The following is a 22,105-nucleotide window of genomic DNA, read 5'->3' on the forward strand; positions in this document are numbered from 1 at the left end:
CCAGCACAAACGCAGATTATGATCTTTCCATCATGCTGTGTGAGCGTGTGTGTCCGGGGAGAGCAAGTTCCAGTTCCCCCTTCAGCGATGTGCCCCAACTGCCGGGCATTGCACGTGCGAATGTCAACCACTTGGAGTGGCTGCGCGAGCGCAAATTGGAGCTCGAGGGAGCGCACTCTCAACGGACAGGTGGAGCACGAGCTGCCCACATCAGGCCCGCCCCCGCCAGCCAGCCGGCACCTTCTCCTCCTCCTGCCCCCTCCCTCGGCCACGCCCTCCCCCTCCCCTCCTGCAATTCTCTCGGCCACGCCCCCTTCTCCTCGTCTCCCCCCCTGCCCCCCGGGTCGGTGTGAATGAAAGAGCTTTCGGGGGTGGTTAGTTTTTCGCTAGGAGGTGTATTGCGCGGATTTGATTGCGCTCTGGAGCGGGTGGGGTTAAGGAGTAATCCTGCAGCCGCTGGGGGGCCGGTGGTGGCTGTATTCGGGTGCAGTGAGTACCCCGCTGTGGAAAGAGCCGTTCGGTGGAGTGAGAGGAACAACATGAAATGGTGAACTCAGACCAGAGCCCGAGGTAAAGAAACTGAAATCACGGCGACCAGCTTCTTAGCCTCCGCAAATGATTTACTTGTAAATCAGGGTTGAATGCTATGTGGGGTTGGGGGTTGTGCAGTGTCGTCAATACATTTAGATGTACACGCTTAAATGCAGTGGAAACAGCGATTTCCACGTCGCTAGTAAAACTGTTAAAATTTAAAATCGAGAGAGAGATTGGATCAGTTTTTGTAGTTAGCCATTTGTTATGCTAACATTCGCTGAAAGGGATGTACCATGGAGTGCCGTGTAATTTCTAGTCTTCTGTGTAATTGCCCTCGCCGTGGAGAGGAAACTTAATGTAACTGCTGTAAAGTTTTAGCATGTTCCCCAAGCTCATCGCAACTATTTCTTATCTCTTTTTAAAGGGACGGACTGTAATTATTTTGAACTTCAAAAGGAGCTTTCATGATCCACGCACAATTTGTGTGTTTTTTCAAAAGAAAAGATAATCTTCAAGCTTGTAATTTAAAACGTACAGATTTTTAACAATGAAACGAAGCTTCACCGGCTCTTTCGCCGTCCTTGGGAAAGTAAATTTATTGTCCCATTACCACCTGCATCTTTTTTCTGTATCTGTTTCAAGGGATGTTTCTGCCTAATGCTTGTCATTTGACGGTGAAACACCAACAATGGAAATAATAGGTCTGCTTGCAACGTTTTCTAATGAAGTTCCACTAAAAACCTATTTCTTGAAGCTTCAGGGATGAATAGGAGCTGATGAAAGGGTAGAAAGCAAGGAATTTTTGCTGGAAATGTTATGTCAATGCAAGGGAAATAACTAAGTTTGGCGTCTTGGGATTTGATGCTGGAATCTGATTATTTTTAATTTACATAAATGACCTGGATTCAGAAACTCGACGCAGAGCAGTCAGATTTGTGGATAATACCGAACCAGGTGGAGCAGTGAAATCTGAGGAGACAGCCCAGAAATTATGAAATGAGTTGGACAAGAACAATGCTAGATGAAATTTAATGCAATGAAGTATGAAACAAGAAAAAAAAATGACACATATCTATTTCTATATTATTCATAGTTAAGAATGAAGCTGGAAGAGAGATCTAGGAGTCTCTGTAACTTTGACACCTGACTAATACCAAATAGTAATCAACAAAACTAAATAGCATGTTGAACAACCTAGTGAAAATGGAAGATAGCATTACCTCCTGTGACTTTCTAACTTTATAGTGCTCTGATCAGATTGCACCAGTTTTGGTTGCCAAGAACTAAGAGACATTCAAATACTGGAGTCACTGTTGGAAAGAGCTACTGGACAGATTTTCTTCCTGAGCCCCCTGCCCCCAAGTGTTCAGCCAGAGTTCATAGAATCATTGAATCCCTACAGTACAGAAGGAGGCCATTCGATCCATCAAGCCTGCACTGACAAAAATCCCAGCCCTAAGCCCTATCGCCTAATCCCATGTATTTATCCTACTAGTCTCTCTGACACTGAGGGACAATTTAGCATGGCCAATCCATCGAACCTGCACATCTCTGGACTGTGGGAGGAAACTGGAGCACCTCAAGGAACCCCACACAGGGAAAATGTGCAAACTCCAGTTATAGAGTCAGAGGTTTATAGCATGGAAGCAGGCCCTTCAGCCCAACTTGACCATGCTGCCCAGTTTTTACTAAGCTAGTCTCAATTGCCCACATTTGGCCAATATGCCTTTATACGCATCTTACCCATGTAACTGACAAAATTGTACCTTCTGCTATACTACTGCCTCTGGCAGCTCATTCCAGAAATTCACCAATTTTTTAATTCAAAAAAATTGCTCCTCTGGACTTTTTTTGTATCTCTCGCCTCTTACCTTAAACCTATGCCCTCTAGTTTTAATTTTCTTACCTTTGGGTAAAGATGTTGACTGGAGCTGATCTTTGCTCCTCATTATTTTATGGATCGCTATAAGATCCTCCTTAAGCCTCCTATGCTCCTGGGGGAAAAAAGTTCCAGTCTGTCCAGCCTCTCCTTATAACTCCAACCATCAAATCCTGATAGCATCCTACTAAACCTTGTTTGCATTTTCTAGTTTAATAATATCCTTCCCTATAATAGGGTGACCAGAACTATACATTATATTCCAAGTGTGGCCTTACTAATGTCTTGTACAACTTCAACAAGACATCCCGAGTGAATTTAAGTGAAGTTATGAAAGACCAGAAAGGTTTGGACTTTTCAGCAGTACATATGTGTAGGTGAGATTATTTTATAAGGTGATTAAGAAATTATAAAACATGAGCAAAATTTATTTTAAACTATATAGTGAAATAAGGGTGCTCAAATTAGGAGATAATTTTATAACTGAAATTGAGGTTCTTCATTCAATGACTGAAAATGTGAAATAACCTTTCAGATAGGTCACAGGTGACCAGAACCTGGAATTGTGCAACAATTAACTGTTGCATAGTACTTTAGGAGGGGAGGACTTTAGGATCTCTGGGCGGTTAAGCTGAGGTATACTGACTGATCTTCCTCAAATGTAATTATCTTGCCAAAAAGAGTAAAAGCGAACATTGCTTGAAAAAAAAAGCAACATGGTGTATGAATTTCAGTGCCAGTGTATTATCAGGTGAATAGTGGTGGATCATATCAAACAGTGTATCACTGTGAATGTTTGCAACAGGCAAAATGCTGACTGCATCCAATCAGCCTGTGCTGCAGAACTGAAAAAAAGCCAGGATTTAATGGCCCTGTCATTGTGTCTCTGGGAATGTGTTGGGCCCGTTAAATTGCCATTTATTTTGGTGGGACCATAATATCCTGTAAAAAGTCTGACAACACCAGGTTTAAGGCCAACCGATTTATTTGATAGTAAACTCACTAGCTTTCGACGTTTCCCGCTTCTTCAGGTGAATGGAGAGTTATGGCCTCAGACAGAGCATATAAAGCACAGACAGTTTACAGATTATTGATTAGAATGTCAATCTTTACACCTAACCTGCTGTTCAAGTCCTAAAGTGGCCAACAATGTGAGTGGAAGGAGCACTGATCACGGGTTAAAGAGATGTGTATTGTCTCCAGACTGTACAGTAAGTGAGGTTTTGCAAACCCAGGCACGTCACGGGGGTTACAGAGAGTGCGACATGAACCCAAGATCCCTGTTGAGACCGTCCTCGTGTGCGGAACTTGGCTATCAGTCTCTGCTCAGCGACTCTGCGCTGTGTGTCGTGAAGGCCACCTTGGAGAATGCTTACCCGAAGGTCAGAGGCTGAATGCCCATGACCACTGAAGTGTTCGCCAACAGGAAGGGAACGGTCTTGCCTGGTGATTGTCGAGCGATGTTCATTCATCCGTTGTCGTAGCATCTGCATGGTCTCCCCAATGTACCGTGCTTCGGGACATCCTTTCTTGCAACATATCAGGTAGACAACGTTGGCCGAGTTGCAAGAGTATTTACCGTGTACCTGGTGGATGGTATTCTCACGTGTGATGATGGTATCCATGTCGATGATCCGGCATGTCTTGCAGAGGTTGCTGTGGCAAGGTTGTGCGGTATTGTGGTCACTGTTCTCCTGAAGGCTGGGTAGTTTGCTGCGAACAGTGGTCTGTTTGAGGTTGCGTGGTTGTCTGAAGGCAAGAAGTGGGGGTGTGGGGGATGGCCCTGGCGAGATGTTCGTCTTCAATGATTTGAAGACATCGTAGCTTCTCCGCTCCGGGGAAGTACTGGATGACGAAAGGTACTCTGTCCACCGTGTCCCGTGTTTGTTTTCTGAGGAGATCGGTGCGGTTTTTTGCTGTGGCGCATCGGAACTGTCAATCTGAGTCGAGCGCCATATCCTGTTCTTATGAGGGCATCTTTCAGCGTCTAGAGGTGTCTGTCACGATCCTCCTCATCCGAGCAAATCCTGTGTATACGGAGGGCTTGTCCATAGGGGATGGCTTCTTTAACATGTTTAGGGTGGAAGCTGGAGAAGTGGAGCATTGTGAGATTGTGGGCTTGCGGTACAGTGAGGTGACAGCACCTCACTGTACCGCAAGCCCACAATCTCACAATGCTCCACTTCTCCAGCTTCCACCCTAAACATGTTAAAGAAGCCATCCCCTATGGACAAGCCCTCCGTATACACAGGATTTGCTCGGATGAGGAGGATCGTGACAGACACCTCTAGACGCTGAAAGATGCCCTCATAAGAACAGGATATGGCGCTCGACTCAGATTGACAGTTCCGATGCGCCACAGCAAAAAACCGCACCGATCTCCTCAGAAGACAAACACGGGACACGGTGGACAGAGTACCTTTCGTCATCCAGTACTTCCCCGGAGCGGAGAAGCTACGATGTCTTCAAATCATTGAAGACGAACATCTCGCCAGGGCCATCCCCCACACCCCCACTTCTTGCCTTCAGACAACCACGCAACCTCAAACAGACCACTGTTCGCAGCAAACTACCCAGCCTTCAGGAGAACAGTGACCACAATACTGCACAACCTTGCCACAGCAACCTCTGCAAGACATGCCGGATCATCGACATGGATACCATCATCACACGTGAGAATACCATCCACCAGGTACACGGTAAATACTCTTGCAACTCGGCCAACGTTGTCTACCTGATATGTTGCAAGAAAGGATGTCCCGAAGCACGGTACATTGGGGAGACCATGCAGATGCTACGACAACGGATGAATGAACATCGCTCGACAATCACCAGGCAAGACCGTTCCCTTCCTGTTGGCGAACACTTCAGTGGTCATGGGCATTCAGCCTCTGACCTTCGGGTAAGCATTCTCCAAGGTGGCCTTCACGACACACAGCGCAGAGTCGCTGAGCAGAGACTGATAGCCAAGTTCCGCACACGAGGACGGTCTCAACAGGGATCTTGGGTTCATGTCGCACTCTCTGTAACCCCCGTGACGTGCCTGGGTTTGCAAAACCTCACTTACTGTACAGTCTGGAGACAATACACATCTCTTTAACCCGTGATCAGTGCTCCTTCCACTCACATTGTTGGCCACTTTAGGACTTGAACAGCAGGTTAGGTGTAAAGATTGACATTCTAATCAATAATCTGTAAACTGTCTGTGCTTTATATGCTCTGTCTGAGGCCATAACTCTCCATTCACCTGAAGAAGCGGGAAACGTCGAAAGCTAGTGAGTTTACTATCAAATAAATCGGTTGGCCTTAAACCTGGTGTTGTCAGACTTTTTACTGTGTTTACCCCAGTCCAACACCATAATATCCTGCCAGGTGGGAGGGACAGTAAGATTCTGGCCATAGCATCTGACATTAAATGTGATTCTGTGATTTAGACAGCACCTGCTAAATAATCCTGATTGTGCGAATAATTACACTGAGAATTAATTTAGGATTCAGTTATACTTGCAGTGTAGTTCTATATGCATTCTGAAAGTCTCACATTTTTCTCTCAGTGCCTTATCTTTTGCAGACAGGAAACCCTGGTGCAATGCCTAGACCAGTCAAAGTCTTGTTTGAATGTGAACAAAGTTAGGCAGCTAACTGTTCTGTGCTGTATTCTCCATGGCAATGCTTCCATCAAAGTCTACTTGCCAACCAGGCAGCACTCTTTTCATGTAGTGTAAATTGTTCTCCCGTTACAGTTGGCAATTCCTTGCAAGCTGTCTTAATGAGTGCAAGAAAAAAAAGCTTTGACAGCATTTCATTTTATACAGCAATACGCAACTTCTGTACTACTGCACGACTAAAAGCATACATGATACAAATTTTAGTAAATGTGAACAGAAAATTTGTTGGACTGTAACTTTGTTTCCTTGACATCTTGGAATGACAGTTTTATGCAAATATTGTACATACAGAATTTCTCAATGTGAGGTAATGTGAAAAATAGGAAGTATCTTTAACAGTTAAATCAGTCCTGTAGCTTCTAAAACAGGTCAGAGGCTAGGAGAGTTAGCGAATAGGAAGCTAAGTTCCTTTTTTTGAATGGCACTTGCTGCTTTACAGCAGGTTAAAGTGGGGTTGTCAGCTGGTTGGGGGTGGGGTAGGGCAGGACATTGGTGGAGTCAGGTATTTGTTGGAAGTGTGGGAAGTCAGGGAGCATGTCAGGGGTGTGGGGGGGGGAGGGGTTTATCTCGTGTGGGGTCAGGAGGAGGGCAGGGAAATAAGAGTCCCATGGGGGTGCAATAGTTACCCATGTGTTAAAAATGGCTTTAGTTCTTTGGACCAAAGGATGTGGGTGCAGAAGTAGGCCATTCAGCCCATTAAGTCTGCTCTGCCATTCAATGAGATCATGACTGATCTGATACGACTATCCTCAACTCCACTTTCCTACCTTATCCCCACAACCCTTGATTACTGATTAAAAATCTATCTGAGCTTTGAGCGTATTTCTAACTTGTTTTAGGTAATGATTACTGTAAGATAGTTGGAAGCCTCTGAAGTCTGAGATTTATCTTTTACTTTCAGATCACTCCAATTGCAGGATATTTGGCCACTGAAAATTTAAGCTCCCAGGTAATTGCCATGTAATCCTTACCTTTAGATCCCCCAAAGCATTTTGAAGTAGCCCATAGTTACAATACCTTGGAGCTCTGAAGTTATTGGCCATCCTGTTATTATCCCACATCATTCTTTTAATAAAGCAATTTTGAATTTATTCATTCATGGGATGTGGACGTCGCTGGCTGGTCAGCATTTGTTACCAAGCCCCTAATTGCCCTTGAACCAAACTACTAGGCCACTTCAGAGAGCATTTAAGAGTTAACCACATTTTTTTGTGGGTCTGGAGTTGCATGTAGACCAAATGGGTAAGGACGGCAGATTTTCTTCCCTAAAGGAGTTAGTGAACAAGGTGGGTTTTTATCAACAATCGACAATGGTTTCATTGTCACCATAACAGAGATGAGCTTTAGATTCCAGACTTAATTAATTATATTCAGCTTCCACCAGCTGCTGTGGTGGGATTTGAACCTGTGTCAGCAGATAGCCTAGGTGTTTGGACCACAAATCCAGTGATTTTTACCATGACACCACCATCTCCGTGGCTGATCTCTTATTACTCAAATAGGGGAAATAATTTCCTTCTTCACCATAACAAAATCTTCTAGAATTTACGAGAGCTTTCTCAGAAATCACATAAGTTATATAAGTTGCCTTGGCCTCTTCTGCTTCAGTAGAGATAATTGCTATATCTTGTGTTTTTCTTGTAATTGTGTTTAGCTCAATTGGCTGGACAGCTGGTTAATGATGCAGAAAGAGGCCAGTGGAATGGGTTCAATTCCTGTACTGGCTGAGGTTACTTATTAAGGCCTGCCTTCTCAATTTTGCCCCTTGCCTAAGGTGTGGTGATTCTTGGGTTAAATCGCCACCAGTCAGCCCTCCTGCTCAACAGGCCTATGGTCTTTTGGGACTTTGATCTTACCTTTTTAGTTTCCTATCACTGAATCTGTTCCCTGCGCTATGGCTTTAAGGTATTTTCTATAATGGTTGTTCAAATCTGGACACATGAATTTTCTGAGGCCTGACCTATACTTTGAGCAAGTGCTATTAAAACTTTTAAATGTTTGTTGTCTTTTATGTATAAAACTCAAAATGTCTTATTTATTTTACTTACCTCACTTTCAATGAAATAATTTGCTTGATCTTCTGGGTATTTTTGTTCATCCACCACCTTCAGCATCATTCTATTGAATTTATTCTGTTTTGTGTATGTTACAAATCTGTCTATATTCTCCTGAAATCTTCCTTTGTTTTCTAAAGTGTCTCTCTCTCTCTCTCTCTCTCTAGTTTTGACAATGAGCTCTATATGGTTAAGATCAAATCATCTACATTGGGAAAGAAAATTGACCCAATGATGACCTCTGCAATATATAACTTCCAATCTTTTTCCAAACTCAGCAACACCCATTCCATGATCCTCTTGCCCGTCAGTCAGCTTCCTAGTCGTGCTCCTGCTACCTTTCATCCTCTCATCCTGTTTGTGGGTACTCCTGCCAGGGAGTCAGCTGTCATGCTACATCACTAATTTTTTGGCTGTGGCTTTCTGTGACTAGGTATGAGTTTTGTAGTGTGTGAGGTCCCTGGCTGTTCATTGGTAACAGTCCACTTGTCTTACTAAGTGTGATGACTGTTTCCTGATGTGACTTACTTGCTGGTCTCCACCTTTTGAGCCATTGTCCTAATAACTTATTAGGTCATTTCCAGTCTTTGTGCATTTAGAAGGGGTGATATCACCAAGCAACATCAGCTGAAGCTCTTGGGTCCATTGCCTAGTTTTGCACAGTTTTGAGTTGTGATCCTGGGATATTGTTGCTGGTGTGTGCAACCAGCTGCTTAGATCATATAAATGAGAGAGCTGTGGGCCACTGACCTCCCTGACCCATATCCCTTTTGATGTGGATATGCAGCTTGGCAGGGGGTCAAGGATCCTCATCCTCACAAACATCTACCAAATACCTCTGTATTTTCCTACTCCAATTATTACCCTGAACATACAGGAAGTTAAGTGTAGATTCATTTGCAATAGCGTAAAATGGGCTGTATTTTCTGAAAGTGGTATATATGAAAGAACGGATTCTGGACCCATTGCTAAAAGGATTTGAGTTGTCGACTATAATGCTTGTTCTACAATTGGTGAATATATACTAAGCAATGGATTTATGTAACCTTAAGGTTAGCATACATAAACTAATTTTAGTGCTAATACTTAAATTGTCTTTCTGTAAAACTTTGTTACATTTGTGATAGCATAGTTTGAAAATCTGCAGCCCACTAATTCAGTGTAGTGTAGTGCCTATCTGTGAGAAGGCAGAACTTCATTACAGCCTGTGAGATACTGTTCTGAATTACTTGTGACCAGCAACCTAATTGAAACAAAATTACACTGACTTCATAAAAGTGAGAACATTTGCAAGCTTTTCTTATCAACTAAAGGATTTATATGATGATGGACATTTTGCAAGGATTTGTTTTGAGATGCCTTCTTCCATTTGTATTTTTCGGTTATGTGGCTTTCGATGAAAAGCTATAGTAAGCAACAGCAAGCACTTTAAGTTTTATTGTGAGCGGTGTACCTATGTCCTTGGTCATCTTGTTGTCCGATCTATGCCTTGGCAACATCCCATGCAAACTTAAGGAAAGCTTCCAAATGTACTCTGACACTAGCGTTACCTATCCACCACCCCTCAACCTTATACTAGACTATGCTATCAGACTGCTTGTTCAACATCCAGTTTTGGTGAACCACAGTTTTCTTCAGCCAAACATTGGGAAAACTAAAGCCATTGCATTTGGCACCTGCCACAAATTCTGAATCATTGCCACCAATCCCATTCCTTTCTCTTGCCATTTGTCCTTTGTTGAGCCGGTCCTGTCTATTTCTAACCTCGACATCCTATTTGATCCTGAGCTAAGTTTCCACTCCATAGCTTTTCAAATCCCGTCATTGTTCGCCTGCTCCCATGGCTCATCAAATTTGTTGCTGAAATTTTATCCATGTCTTTGTCACCTCCAGACATAACTGTTCCAATACTCCTAACTGCGTTTACTTCAGCTCATCGAAAACTCTGCAGACGTATCCCACCCAACATCAAGTAACACTCTCCATCCCTTCTGTTCTTATCAACCTACATCTCCAAATTAAAATTCCTATTCCACATAAATTCCTTTTTAATGGCTTTTCTGCTGCCTGTCTCTATCTTTCTTGCACAGTCCTGCAACCTCCTCTGTTCCTCAAAGTATCCACTTCCCTTTTGCTCATTCTGCTACTGTTGAAGAATTTTGTTGGTTAGCCCCCCACCGCCGCCACCGCCACCACCACCACCACCACGTCTTCAAATTGCAAGATTGTCATTTTAAATGTTTGTTAAGCCTAAAAATAAGTTTGGCGTTACCATCTATAATTTGGATTTCTACTTTCAAGCAAATCATTAACCAACTTCACTCTTTAAAAGCACTTACAGGAGATCCTTGAGTCAAATATGTTTCTCCTTTTGAAGGGAATGAAGGACAGGGAACATTCGCTGGTACAGCTATAGTATTAGAGGCTTGGATAGAGAGAAATTTGTGTATTCAGGAGGAATATCTCATTCAGTACAGATGTCCTGACTAGAGAGGAGACAAAACTTGACCTCCTCTTGGTGGGGGGGGGGGGGGGGGAGGAAGGGCAGGTGACAGAAATGGTAGTGAGGGATCATTTTGGGACAAGTAACCATAATTCCATTAGTTTTAAGATAATTGTAGAGAATGATAGGTCTGGCCCAAAACATAGAATTCTAAATTGAGGCAGGGCCAATTTTGATGGAATTAGACAGGAGCTTTAATTGGGGGAGTCTGTGGGAAGACAAAGGGTGTCTGGTAAGTGCAAGGCTTTCAGAAATGTTAACCGGGGTTCAGGGTAAGCACATTCCTCAGAGTGAAGGGCAAGACTGTTAGAAGTAGGGAACCCTAGATGACTTGGGATATTGAGGCCCTGGTCAAGAAGAAGGAGGAAGCACATGACCTGCACAGGCAGCTGACATCAAGTGGATCCCTTGAGTATAGTGTGTAGGAATAGAGTTGAGAGAGAAATCAGGAGGGCAGAAAGGGGACACGAGATTGTTTTGGCAGGTAAGGGAAAGGAGCTTCTACAAATACATAAAGAACAAAAGAGTATCAAGGGAGAGAGTAGGATCTCTATTGAGGATCAACAAGGTCATCTATGTGCAGATCCATAAGAGATGGATGAGATCCTAAATTAATATTTCACATCTGTAGTCACTATTGAGAAAAGCTTGGATGTTAGGGAACTTGGGGAAATAAATAGTGATGTCTTGGAGAATGTACGTATAATAGAGGAGGTGGTGCTGGAAGTCTTGAAGCACATCAAGGTAGATAAATCTCTGGGAGCTGATAAAGTGTATCCCAAGGCACTGTGGGTGGCTAAGGAAGAAACTGCAGGCCCCCTAGCAGAGGTATTTGAATCATCGATAGTCACAGGTGAAGGTAGGAGGGTGGCAAATGTGCCTTTGTTTAAGAAGGGCTGTAGGGTGAAGCCTGGAAACTTCAGGCCGGTGAACCTCACATCTGTAGTGGGTAAATTGTGGGTATTTTGAGAGGCAGAATTGCATTTAGGGACAGTCAGCAAAGCTTTGCAAGAGGAAAATCAGGTCTCTCAAATTTGATTGAGTTTTTTGAAGGGGTAACCAAGAAGGTAGATGAGGGCAGTTGATATCTGCATGGACTTTAGCAAGGCCTTTGACAAGGTACCACATGGTAGGTTGTTGCATAAGGTTAAATCTCACAGGATCCAGGGTGAGGTAGCTAAATGGATACAAAACTGGCTTGATGACAGAAGCCAGAGGGTGGTTCTAGAGGGTTGTTTTTCAACTGAAGGCCTGTGGCCAGTGGTATGCCTCAGAGATTGGTGCTGGGTCCACTATTTGTATTAATGATTTGGATGGAAATTTAGGAGACGTGGTTAGTACATTTGCAGATGACACTGAGGTTGGTGGCGTAGTGGACAGTGAAGAAGGTTATCTAGGATTGCAACAGGATTTTGATCAATTGGGCAAGGGGGCTGATGAATGGCAAATGGGGTTTAATTTAGATAAATGCGAGGTGATGTATTTTGGTAGACCGATCCAGGGCAGGACTGACTTAATTAATGGTAGGGCGTTGGGGAGAGTTATAGAACAGAGATCTAGGGGTACAAGTTCATAGCTCCTTGAAAGTGGAGTTACAGGTGGACAGAGTATTGTAGAAGGTATTCAGCACGCTTGGTTTAATTGGTCAGAAATTGAATACAGGAGTTGGGACGCCTTGTTGAAGTTGTACAAGACGTTGGTAACTCCAGACTTGGAATATTGTATACAGTTCTGGTCACCCTTCTATAGAAAGGATATTATTAAACTGGAAAGAATGCAGAAAAGATCTACTAGGATGCTACTGGGACTTGATGGTTTGAGTTATAAAAAGAGGCTGGATAGACTTGGACTTTTTTCTCTGGAGTGTAGAAGGCTGAGAGGTGATCTTATAGAGGTCTATAAAATAATGAGTGGCATAGATCAGCTAGATTGTCAGTACCTTTTCCCAAAGGCAGGGGAGTCTAAAATTAGAGACATAGGTTTAAGGTGAGAGGGGAGAGATACAAAAGGGCCCAGAGGGGCAATTTTTTCATACTGGGGCTGGTAAGTGTCTGGAACATGCTTCCAGACGTAGCAGCAGAGGCGGCTACAATTTTCTGTTAAAATGGGTATAGAGGGATGTGGGCAATTGGGAGTTAGGCGTTAAAAAGGGGGCAGCATGGACAAGTTGGGCTGAAGGGACTGATTCCATGCTTTAAACCTCTATGACTTTGACTGTAACAGTTGACACATGCCTGGATGCATTATAATGCCTTTTTGTAACTTGTATCATAGATTTTGTTTTTCTTCTTCGAGGCACTTATCTGGGCCATCCATGATGGCACAGCTGAGGTTAGGACCTCATTGTGCATGATGGTGCAGAAATAATCTCTGGACTAGCTGCTTTGTTGCACCAGAGTTCGAGAGTCAACTGCCACTTAAACTACTTTTCCAGTGCTGTACCAATTGCATATTAAGTTATTGTTGCTTGTTTTGTGTTTATCTGGCTGTCATAAGAACATAAGAAATAGGGCTAGATGGCCTACTCCTGCTCCTTTGAGCCTGCCCTGCCATTCAATAAAATCATGGCTGATCTGAAGTGGATCAGTTCCACTTTCCCACTTTCTCCCCATAACCCTTAATTCCCTTGTCTATCAGAAACCTATCTACCCGTGACTTAAATATATTTAGCGAGGTAGCGTCCACCACTTCAACGGGTAGAGAATTCCAGAGATTCACCACCCTTTGAGTGAAGAAGTTCCTCCTCAACTCTGATCTAAACTGTCCCCGCCACCCCCCCGCCATCTTGAGGCTGTGTCCTCTAGTCGTGCTATCCTTTCTAAGTGGGAAGAATCTCTCTACCTCTATCTTATCCATCCCTTTCATTATCTTATACGTCTCTATAAGATCCCCCCTCATCCTTCTAAACTCCAATGAGCACAGACCCAGTCTATTTAGTCTCTCTTCGTAGTCCAACCCCCTCATCTCTGGTATCAGCCTAGTGAACCTCCTCAGCACTCCCTCCAAGGCCAACATATCCTTGCGCAAGTGCGGTGACCAAAACTGCGCACAGTACTCCAGTTGCGGCCTCACCAGTACTTTGTACAGTTGCAGCAAGATCTCCCTACTTTTATATTCTATCCCCCTTGCTATAAAGGCCAACATCCCATTCGCCGCCTTGATCACCTGCTGCACCTGCAGACTGGGTTTTTACGACTCATGCAAAAGGACCCCCAGGTCTAGTATCCTGAACGTTGGTCCCTTAGAGGATGAGAAGGGGGACTTAGTGGTAGGGGATGGGGATATGGCTGAGGTCTTGAATAACTTTTTTTTGTTTCTGTCTTCACGGAGGAGGACGTGAATAATTTGCTGGGTGTTAGAGATGGAAAGGTGGTAGGACTGGAGGGTCTTAATGACATTACTGTTACTAGAGAGGCGGTGCTCGACAGACTGGAGGGGCTGACTGTGGACAAGTCGCCAGGACCGGATGGAATGCATCCGAGGGTTCTGAAAGAAATGGCGGAGGTGATAGTGGATGCCTTGGTGGTTATTGTCCAGACGTCGCTGGATTCCAGGGAAGTGCCGGAAGATTGGAAAACGGCTAATGTTACGCCGTTGTTTAAGAAGGGTGGCAGGCAAAAGGCAGGGAATTATAGGCCGGTTAGTTTAACGTCTGTTGTAGGTAAAATGTTAGAATCCATCATCAAGGAGGAAATAGCGAGGCATCTTGAGGGGAATTGCTTGATAGAGCAGACACAGCACGGTTTCGTTAAAGGGAAGTCGTGTCTGACAAATTTACTGGAGTTCTATGAGGATGTGTCTGGGGCGGTGGATAGAGGAGAGCCGGTGGATGTGGTGTTTCTTGATTTTCAGAAGGCGTTTGACAAGGTACCTCACAAGAGGTTATTGCAGAAGGTCAGGGGACATGGAGTTGGGGGTAGGGTGTTAGCGTGGATAGAGGATTGGTTGTCAAATAGGAGGCAGAGAGTGGGGGTCAATGGGTGCTATTCAGATTGGCGGATGGTGACTAGAGTGCCCCAGGGGTTGGTGCTGGGGCCTCAGCTATTTACCATTTATGTAGATGATGTGGAGGAGGGAACCGAGTGTATGGTGTCGAAATTTGCTGATGACACCAAGATTGGTGGAACGGCAAATTGTGCGGAGGGTGTGGAGAGTCTGCAGAAGGATCTAGATAGGCTGGGCGAATGGGCCAGGAACTGGCAAATGGAATTTAATGTTGGCAAGTGCGAGGTGGTCCAGTTTGGTAGGAATAATGGTAGGAAGGATTATTACTTAGGTGGCGAAAAACTGCAGGTGACGGTGCAGAGGGACCTCGGGGTCCTTGTGCTTGAGTCGCAAAAACCCAGCCTGCAGGTGCAGCAGGTGGTCAGGAAAGCAAATGGGATGCTGGCCTTCATAGCGAGGGGGATTGAATATAAAAGTAGGGAGGTCTTGCTGTGGTTGTTTAGGGCATTGGTGAGGCCGCAGCTGGAGTACTGTGTGCAGTTTTGGTCGCCGTACTTACGCAAGGATATTTTGGCCTTGGAGGGAGTGCAGAGGAGGTTTACTAGGCTGATGCCGGAGTTGAGGGGGTTGAGCTGTGAGGAGAGGCTGAATAAACTAGGCTTGTACTTGTTAGAGTTTAGAAGAATGAGGGGAGATCTCATTGAGACGTATAAGATGATGAATGGGATGGATAGGATAGAGGTGGAGAGACTCTTCCCACTCAAAGGATAGTAGGACTAGGGGGCACAGCCTCAAGATAAAGGGGGGGACGGTTTAGAACGGAGTTGAGGAGGAACTTCTTCACTCAAAGGGTGGTGAATCTCTGGAATTCTCTGCCCGTTGAAGTGGTGGAGGCTACCTCGCTGAATATTTTTAAGACGCGAGTTGATGGGTTTTTGATAAGAGAGGGGATTAAGGGTTATGGGGAGAGGGCGGGAATGTGGAACTGAGCCACGACAGATCAGCCATGATCCTATTGAATGGCGGGGCAGGCTCGAAGGGCTAGATGGCCTACTCCTGCTCCTATTTCTTATGTTCTTATGTTCTGTCAGGATACTAAAATCCGGTGTTTGTACATTAGAATCTACCATTTTTTTCAAAGCTGCTTAAAACAACTTTATTAGTGACTTTAATGTTAAGATCCCACTTTGTTAATTTTTTTGAATAATTTAATAATTCAATAGTTGTCAAACTGACATTGAATTATTTGCAGTATTTGTTGAGCCTTTACATCTGATTGTGAGGCGGTGCCTGATAACAAACATTTCCAGAGGTGAAAAGTTTGTGTGATTGGCTGCTGACAGTGGTTTAGGCAGATGCTGTGGAGTATTTTCATCCGTTAAGTGAAAAGAACATGCTAGAAATATACAATAGCCATCAACACCTGGAAAATGTGTAACTGTTTTGAGTAGATACAATTCTTTAAAACTGCAAAGAATGCAAGTAACTTGTAGGAAGGACCCAGGTGAAGTTCTTTACCTGCAAAATTTACCTGTCTTTCCTATTTACAATTGTTAGATTATTGTTTCCATAATTTTCTATCTTCATACTCTTGATAAACGGAGGAAGATGACATGGCGAAATTCTTGTGTATATGTTTTCCTACTGCATCATACTCAGTTGCAGGATCAGTGGCAATCTAAGGAAGCTAACAACATTTCTTTCTTAATAGTCGTTAGCTTTAGCATGCAGTTGGTCATGCAGACTGTTTTTCTGGAAAAAAAAAATTAAATATGATTTCTGACAAAAGTGGCCTTATTGCAATAGTTTGTTTTGTACAGTGGATCAATTTTGTGTCAGAAATGATGTAGCTTTAGTAATTGGTCATTCTGATGTGGCCTGATTGATATTTCATGTGTAATTAATGCACATTTCAGAATAAAGTTGAAACTCACTTTGGTGCAGTGTCCCAGCATGCACTTTCAGATGTAATTTGAAGGAGTGTGTTGTAACTGGCAGAATCTAAACAGCATTGGAGCAACCTAATCCTCGAGAGCAAACATCTTTGAGCAAACATCTGCCTGCAAACCTGCATTACACATCGTTGAAAAACACACCAGTATTAAGATTGGTGACTTGGGCAACATACAAAGTCCAAGCACTGCAGAAAGCCAGTATCATTGGGATTTCGTTTTCCACAGATTGCAAGTCCATGTACAGATTTCTAATAAAAACAGCGTGTCATTCAATTAATCCAGAAAATCATAGAAATCACAGCAAATATGGAAATCATTACGGCCATCATGCCTATTCTTCAAGTGGAGCTGACCAGTCTGTACATCCTCTCACTTAAGAAGTAAAATTCTCTTATCCTCCCCCTCTTCAGTAGTCAGTTGGTGAAATAGTTCATGTTGCAATGTTTCATATATAACTTCCAGTTTTCACAAGGAAACATGTTTCTTCTAGATTTTACAACAATTAAAGGTTTTCTGAAGTGGGGAAGGAAGAGGACATCAGTCAATAAATTAATTGCTGTTCTGTTAGTTATGCAAGGTGATATGTGGTAGAATTGTGCATAGCCAGGGATACATGTTGCATGTGGATAATTTCAAGAGATGCAAGCGAGTTTACTAGCCCCCTTTTAGTTTAGGCTCTGGAAGTCAATCCAGCACAATGACTCAGCCACGAGGGCAAAGAGTGACAGCAAAAATATACCCCACATACCTATTGAAGAGGGTGTGGAAAATGCAGTTGGAGGAAACTAAGTTCCTTGATATTACAGTGTGGAATAATGGATGCCAAAACATTTCCTCCTCTTTATAGGATGTGAGCATATTGCACTAACTGGTGGTTGTGAGCCATCTTGAACTTTTGCAGGCTACAGTTTTTTACAGCTATGCAGTGATTTGATTTGATTTATTATTATCACATAATCATACAGTGAAAAGTATTGTTTCTGTCAGTGCTGTTAGAAAGGGAATCTAGGGTATTGACCCAGTCAGTTGAAGGAACAACAATAGAGTTTCAAATCAGTATGATGGCGGTGTTCTCATGCATGTGCTGCCCTTGTCCTTCCAAGTGGAACAGTCCTTCTAGGTGATACAGCCTTTCTAGGAGTGGGTACAGATTGTGGGTCTGGCAGGTGTTATTGAAGAAGGGTTCATTAGTTGCTGCAGTGCATCTTACAGTTGATGCACTGGTGTTGGATGGAGTGCCAGTCAAATGGGATTTGTCAAATGGTGTTGAGCTGCTTGAATATTGGAGCTATACTCATCCAAGCAAGTGATGAGTATTCCATCACACTTCTGACATGTGACTTGTAGTTGGCAGACAGGCTTTGGGGAATGAGGGTGAATTACTTGCTGCAGAATTCCCAAACCCCCTCCTGCTCTTATAGCCATAGTACTTATATTACTGGATGAGTAAAGTTTCTGATCCAGGGTAATGCTCAGACTGTTGAAGATGGGGATCCCAGTGATGGTAATGCTGTTGTGCAGTAAGGGAAGAAGCTTGGATCCTCACTTGTTGGAGTAGAACACTGCCTGGCATTTGTGTGGAATGACTTTTACTTGCCATTTTTCAGCCAAAGCCTGAATGTTGTCCACCTCTTTGTGCACGTAAACATGCATGCATACATGCAGGGACTGGTTCAGTATCTGCAGAGTTTTGCATGGTACTGAACATTGTGCAATCATCACCAAACATCCTCACTTTTGATTTTATGTTGGAGGGAAGGTTATTGATGAAGTAGCTGAAAATTGTTTGGTCTAGGGTACTAGCCTGGTGAGCTCCTACAATTATGTGCCGTGACTCAGAAGTTTGACCTCCAACTACAATCTTGTTCCTTTGTGCTTGTGTGACTCGAACTAATGGAGAATTTTTTTCCCCTGATTCCCACTGACTTAAATTTTGCTTGGGCTTCCTAAGGCTATGCTTGGTCAAATATTACCTGGATGTCAAGGGCAGTTGATCTTAACTCCACTTTTTTTATTTATTTTGACCAAGGTTGTAATGAGGTAAGCCCCTGATGGAACCTAAACTGAGCATCGGGGAGCAAATGTTTACTGAGCAAATGCAGTTTGATAACAGTCCTTTGACCTCTTCCATCAGTTTGATTATTGAGAGTAAGCTGATGGGGTAGTTATTTGGCCAGATTGAAGTTGTCCTGTCTTTTTATGGGCAGGAAAATTCAATACTGTCATAGATATTAGTTTTGAGCTAGAACAGTGTCTAGGGGCATGATTAGTCTGGAGCATATGTTTTCAGTACTGCAGTTGACATATTTTCAGGGCTCATAACCTCTGGACGCTGTGCTTTCAACTGTTTTTTGATATCAAATGCAGTGAATGGAATTGACTGAAGACTGGCATCCATAAAGCTGGAGTCTGGAAATATTTTGATCTGAAATTTACAGAGTGAAATGCATACACGAATAAACATATTAAATATGTTTAATATGTGTAGTGGAGGAGCAAAGTGAAGTTTAGAAAATTGGAAGTTTACTAAGTGGATGACCACGGTTGAAGGATGGTATCCACAGGAGTCCATGTAGAAACATAATTGACCTAGCATTCCTCTCATGAACCTTTAAATTAATTCTTACTGGTTTGGTGGTGGTGGTGAGTGGTGTGTTTTGGGAGCCATTGTTTGGGGCCTCGTTTTTCATGTACAGATTTGAAAGCACTAAAATAGAGATTGTAATCATGAAGGATACAGTTGAGGTTCAGAAGATGGATTTTGACTGTTAAGCAATTGGACAGATAATTATAATTGAAACCTGAAGCTGATCTGTGCAGTTGCTCGTTGAAAGTGTGAATGAATGATATTATGCATTGGAAGGAATTGTACTAACATAGAGAGATTTTTAAAAGGGAATTGGGTTTGTTGGTAGACTGAAGTTGCACAGATAAATTATTGAAGTGAATGCTAGGGTATCTTGCCGCAAAGCTGCTTGGGTTATGCTGATTCTTTGCACTGGACTCATCAGACCACACTTGGAATACAGTGTGCAACTTTGGATTTTGCACTTTATTGGGAATAGGTACAATTAAAAGACACAAATAAAGTGACATGACTAATGCTAGTTGAGCAGTGAGGAAAGACGCAAGTAATCTTAAGTTTTATACTCCGGTGAGTTAATGTTTAAGGAATGATTTCATTGAAGTAAGTGAAGTATTGATGACACATGCAGTGAATTTTGAAAATAGCTTTATATTATTCAGGCCAGTAAGTAGACTGAGCAGGAAATAATTTTGAACGATTAAGTAGAAATATAGAAAATAGGTGCAGGAATAGGCCATTTGATCCTTTGAGTCTGTAGTGCCATTCAGTATGATCGTGCACTTTCAGTAATCCACTCCTGCTTTCTCTCCATACCCCTTGATCCCTTTAGCCACAAAGGCCACGTCCAGCTCCCTCATGATTATATCTAATGAACAGGTCCCAACCGCTCTCTGTGGTAGAGAATTCCACAGATACCCAACTGAGAAGAAATTCTTCCTCTTTTCAGTCCTGAATGGCTTGCCCCTTATTCTTAGACTGTGACTCCTAGTTCTGCCCTTTCCCAACATTGGGAACACTCTTCCTGTATCCAGTTTGTCCAGCCCCATCAGAACTTTTGTTTTTATGAGATCCCTTCTCATTCTTCCAAATTCCAGTGAGCACAAGCTCAGTCGATCCAGTGTCTCCATGTGTCCTGCCATTCCAGGAATTAGTCGAGTGAACCTTGGCTGGGCTTCCTCAACCGCAAGAATGTCCTCCCTCAGACTAGGAGACCAAAATTGCATAAGGTGTAGTCTCACCAAGGCCCTATTTAACTGCAGCAAGACATCCTCCCTCTTATACTCAAATCATCTTCCCATGAAGGCCAGCGTGCCATTAGCTTTTCTCACAGCCTACTTTACCTGCATACCAATCTTCACTGACTGTTTCACCATGACATCGAGGTCACCTCCTCTTTTCCTAAACTGGCACCATTCAGATAATCTTCCTTCCTGTTTTTGCCACCAAAGTGGATAACCTCACATTTACCCACATTATGTTGTATATTCCCACACTGCCATCCAACTTAGTGTCATCAGCAAATTTGGCGATATTGCATTCAATTCCTTCATTCAAATCATTAATGCATATTGTGAATAGATGGGGCCCCAGCACTGAAACCTGCGATATCCTATAGTCACTGCTGCCACTTTGAAAAGGACCCATTTATTCTCACTCTCTACTTCCTGTCCACCAACCGATTCCCTATCCATGTCAGTACATGACCCCCAATACGAGGGGAAATGATGGTCTAGTGGTATTATCGTTAGATTATTAATCCACGCAGATGGTGGAATTTGAATTAAAAAAAATGTGGAATTAAGAATCTGCCGATCACCATGAAACAACTGTCAATTGTCGTAAAAACCCACCTTGTTCACTAATGCCCTTTAGGGAAGGAAATCTGCCTCCTTACCTGGTCTGGCCTATGTGTGATTCCAGAGCCATAGCAATGTGGTTGACTCTCAGTTAGGAATGTGCAATAAATGCTGGCCAGCCAGCGACACTCATGTCCCATGAATGAATTAAAAAAAAACCATGATCTATAAATTTTGCTCACTAAACTTTTGTGCAGACCTTGTCAGTTGCCTTTTGAAAGTCTAGATACACAACATCCACTGTTTCACCCTTGTCTGCTCTACTGGTCATATCCTCAAAAAAACCTCCAGAAGATTTGTTGAGCACAATTTCCCTTTAGCGAGTCCATGCTGACTCGGACCAACCTGTCACTGCTTTCCAAATGCTCAGTTATTACATCCTAATAATTGACTCCAGTATTTTCCCCATCACCAATGTCAGGCTAACGGGTAAATAATTCCCTGTTTTTTCTCTCTCCCTCCCCCCTTCTTTAGAAAGCAGGATTACATTAGCTACCATTCAATCTACTGGAATTCTTCCAGAGTCTATAGAATGCTGAAATTGTAAAACAAATATTACACAAAATTCGTAAGATGCAAGAATTTGAAAAGTCCTACTGAATAAAGTAGTGAAATTCAATGTTGCGTATTTTTAAGATGCAATTGAACGCCTAAATTATTGTATTTTATTTTGTAACTTTTGGGTGACACACTATTCTGTCTCATCAGTGTAGGATGAAATGACAGCATTTAACTTGGCCTACCTTGGCTTCATTGATTTATATTTTGTATTTTCTCTAGTTATGCATTACCTTTAATCTGGAAAAAAAATAGAAGTTGTTAGGTGCTCTTCTGGGGTTTTTTGATGTCGTATGGTATATTAGTGAGCCTTTATATTTCAGTAGCTATTAATATTTTAGAACTGATGCTTCTGGTATTTTCAGTGGAATACTAATCTCTCTGTGCATGCAAGTCATTTATTTGAATTTTGTACTGACTACATTAATTATCCCTGTTAAACAAAAAATCCTGTCTGCTGTGAAACATTGTGCCCTAGGTGAATTATAATCCTCCAATTGCAGTATAGCACAGGATATAACATTCTCGTTGTTTGGTAAATATTTGATCAAAACAGTTTAGTTGTA

At 42.9% G+C, this 22,105-nt stretch overlaps 1 protein-coding gene across 8 annotated transcripts in view; it reads left to right on the forward strand.

Annotated features, from left to right (window-relative positions):
* Positions 1-351: 351 nt before the first annotated feature.
* The window catches only part of LOC145343552 (prominin-1-A-like), a 214,943-nt gene continuing 193,189 nt past the window's right edge, over positions 352-22,105 (forward strand). For 4 of the 8 annotated variants that reach the window (XM_080189804.1, XM_080189813.1, XM_080189812.1 and 1 more), the window contains exon 1: positions 353-570. The gene's annotated coding sequence lies outside the window, so the exon portion shown is untranslated. Of the gene's footprint in view, positions 571-22,105 lie in introns of all 8 variants that reach the window. The other 4 variants (XM_080189814.1, XM_080189815.1, XM_080189816.1 and 1 more) reach the window with 2 other exon arrangements.

The sequence above is a fragment of the Carcharhinus amblyrhynchos genome, chromosome 1 (assembly GCF_965287045.1).
Source record: "Carcharhinus amblyrhynchos chromosome 1, sCarAmb.v2.hapA, whole genome shotgun sequence".
NCBI lineage: Eukaryota > Metazoa > Chordata > Chondrichthyes > Carcharhiniformes > Carcharhinidae > Carcharhinus > Carcharhinus amblyrhynchos.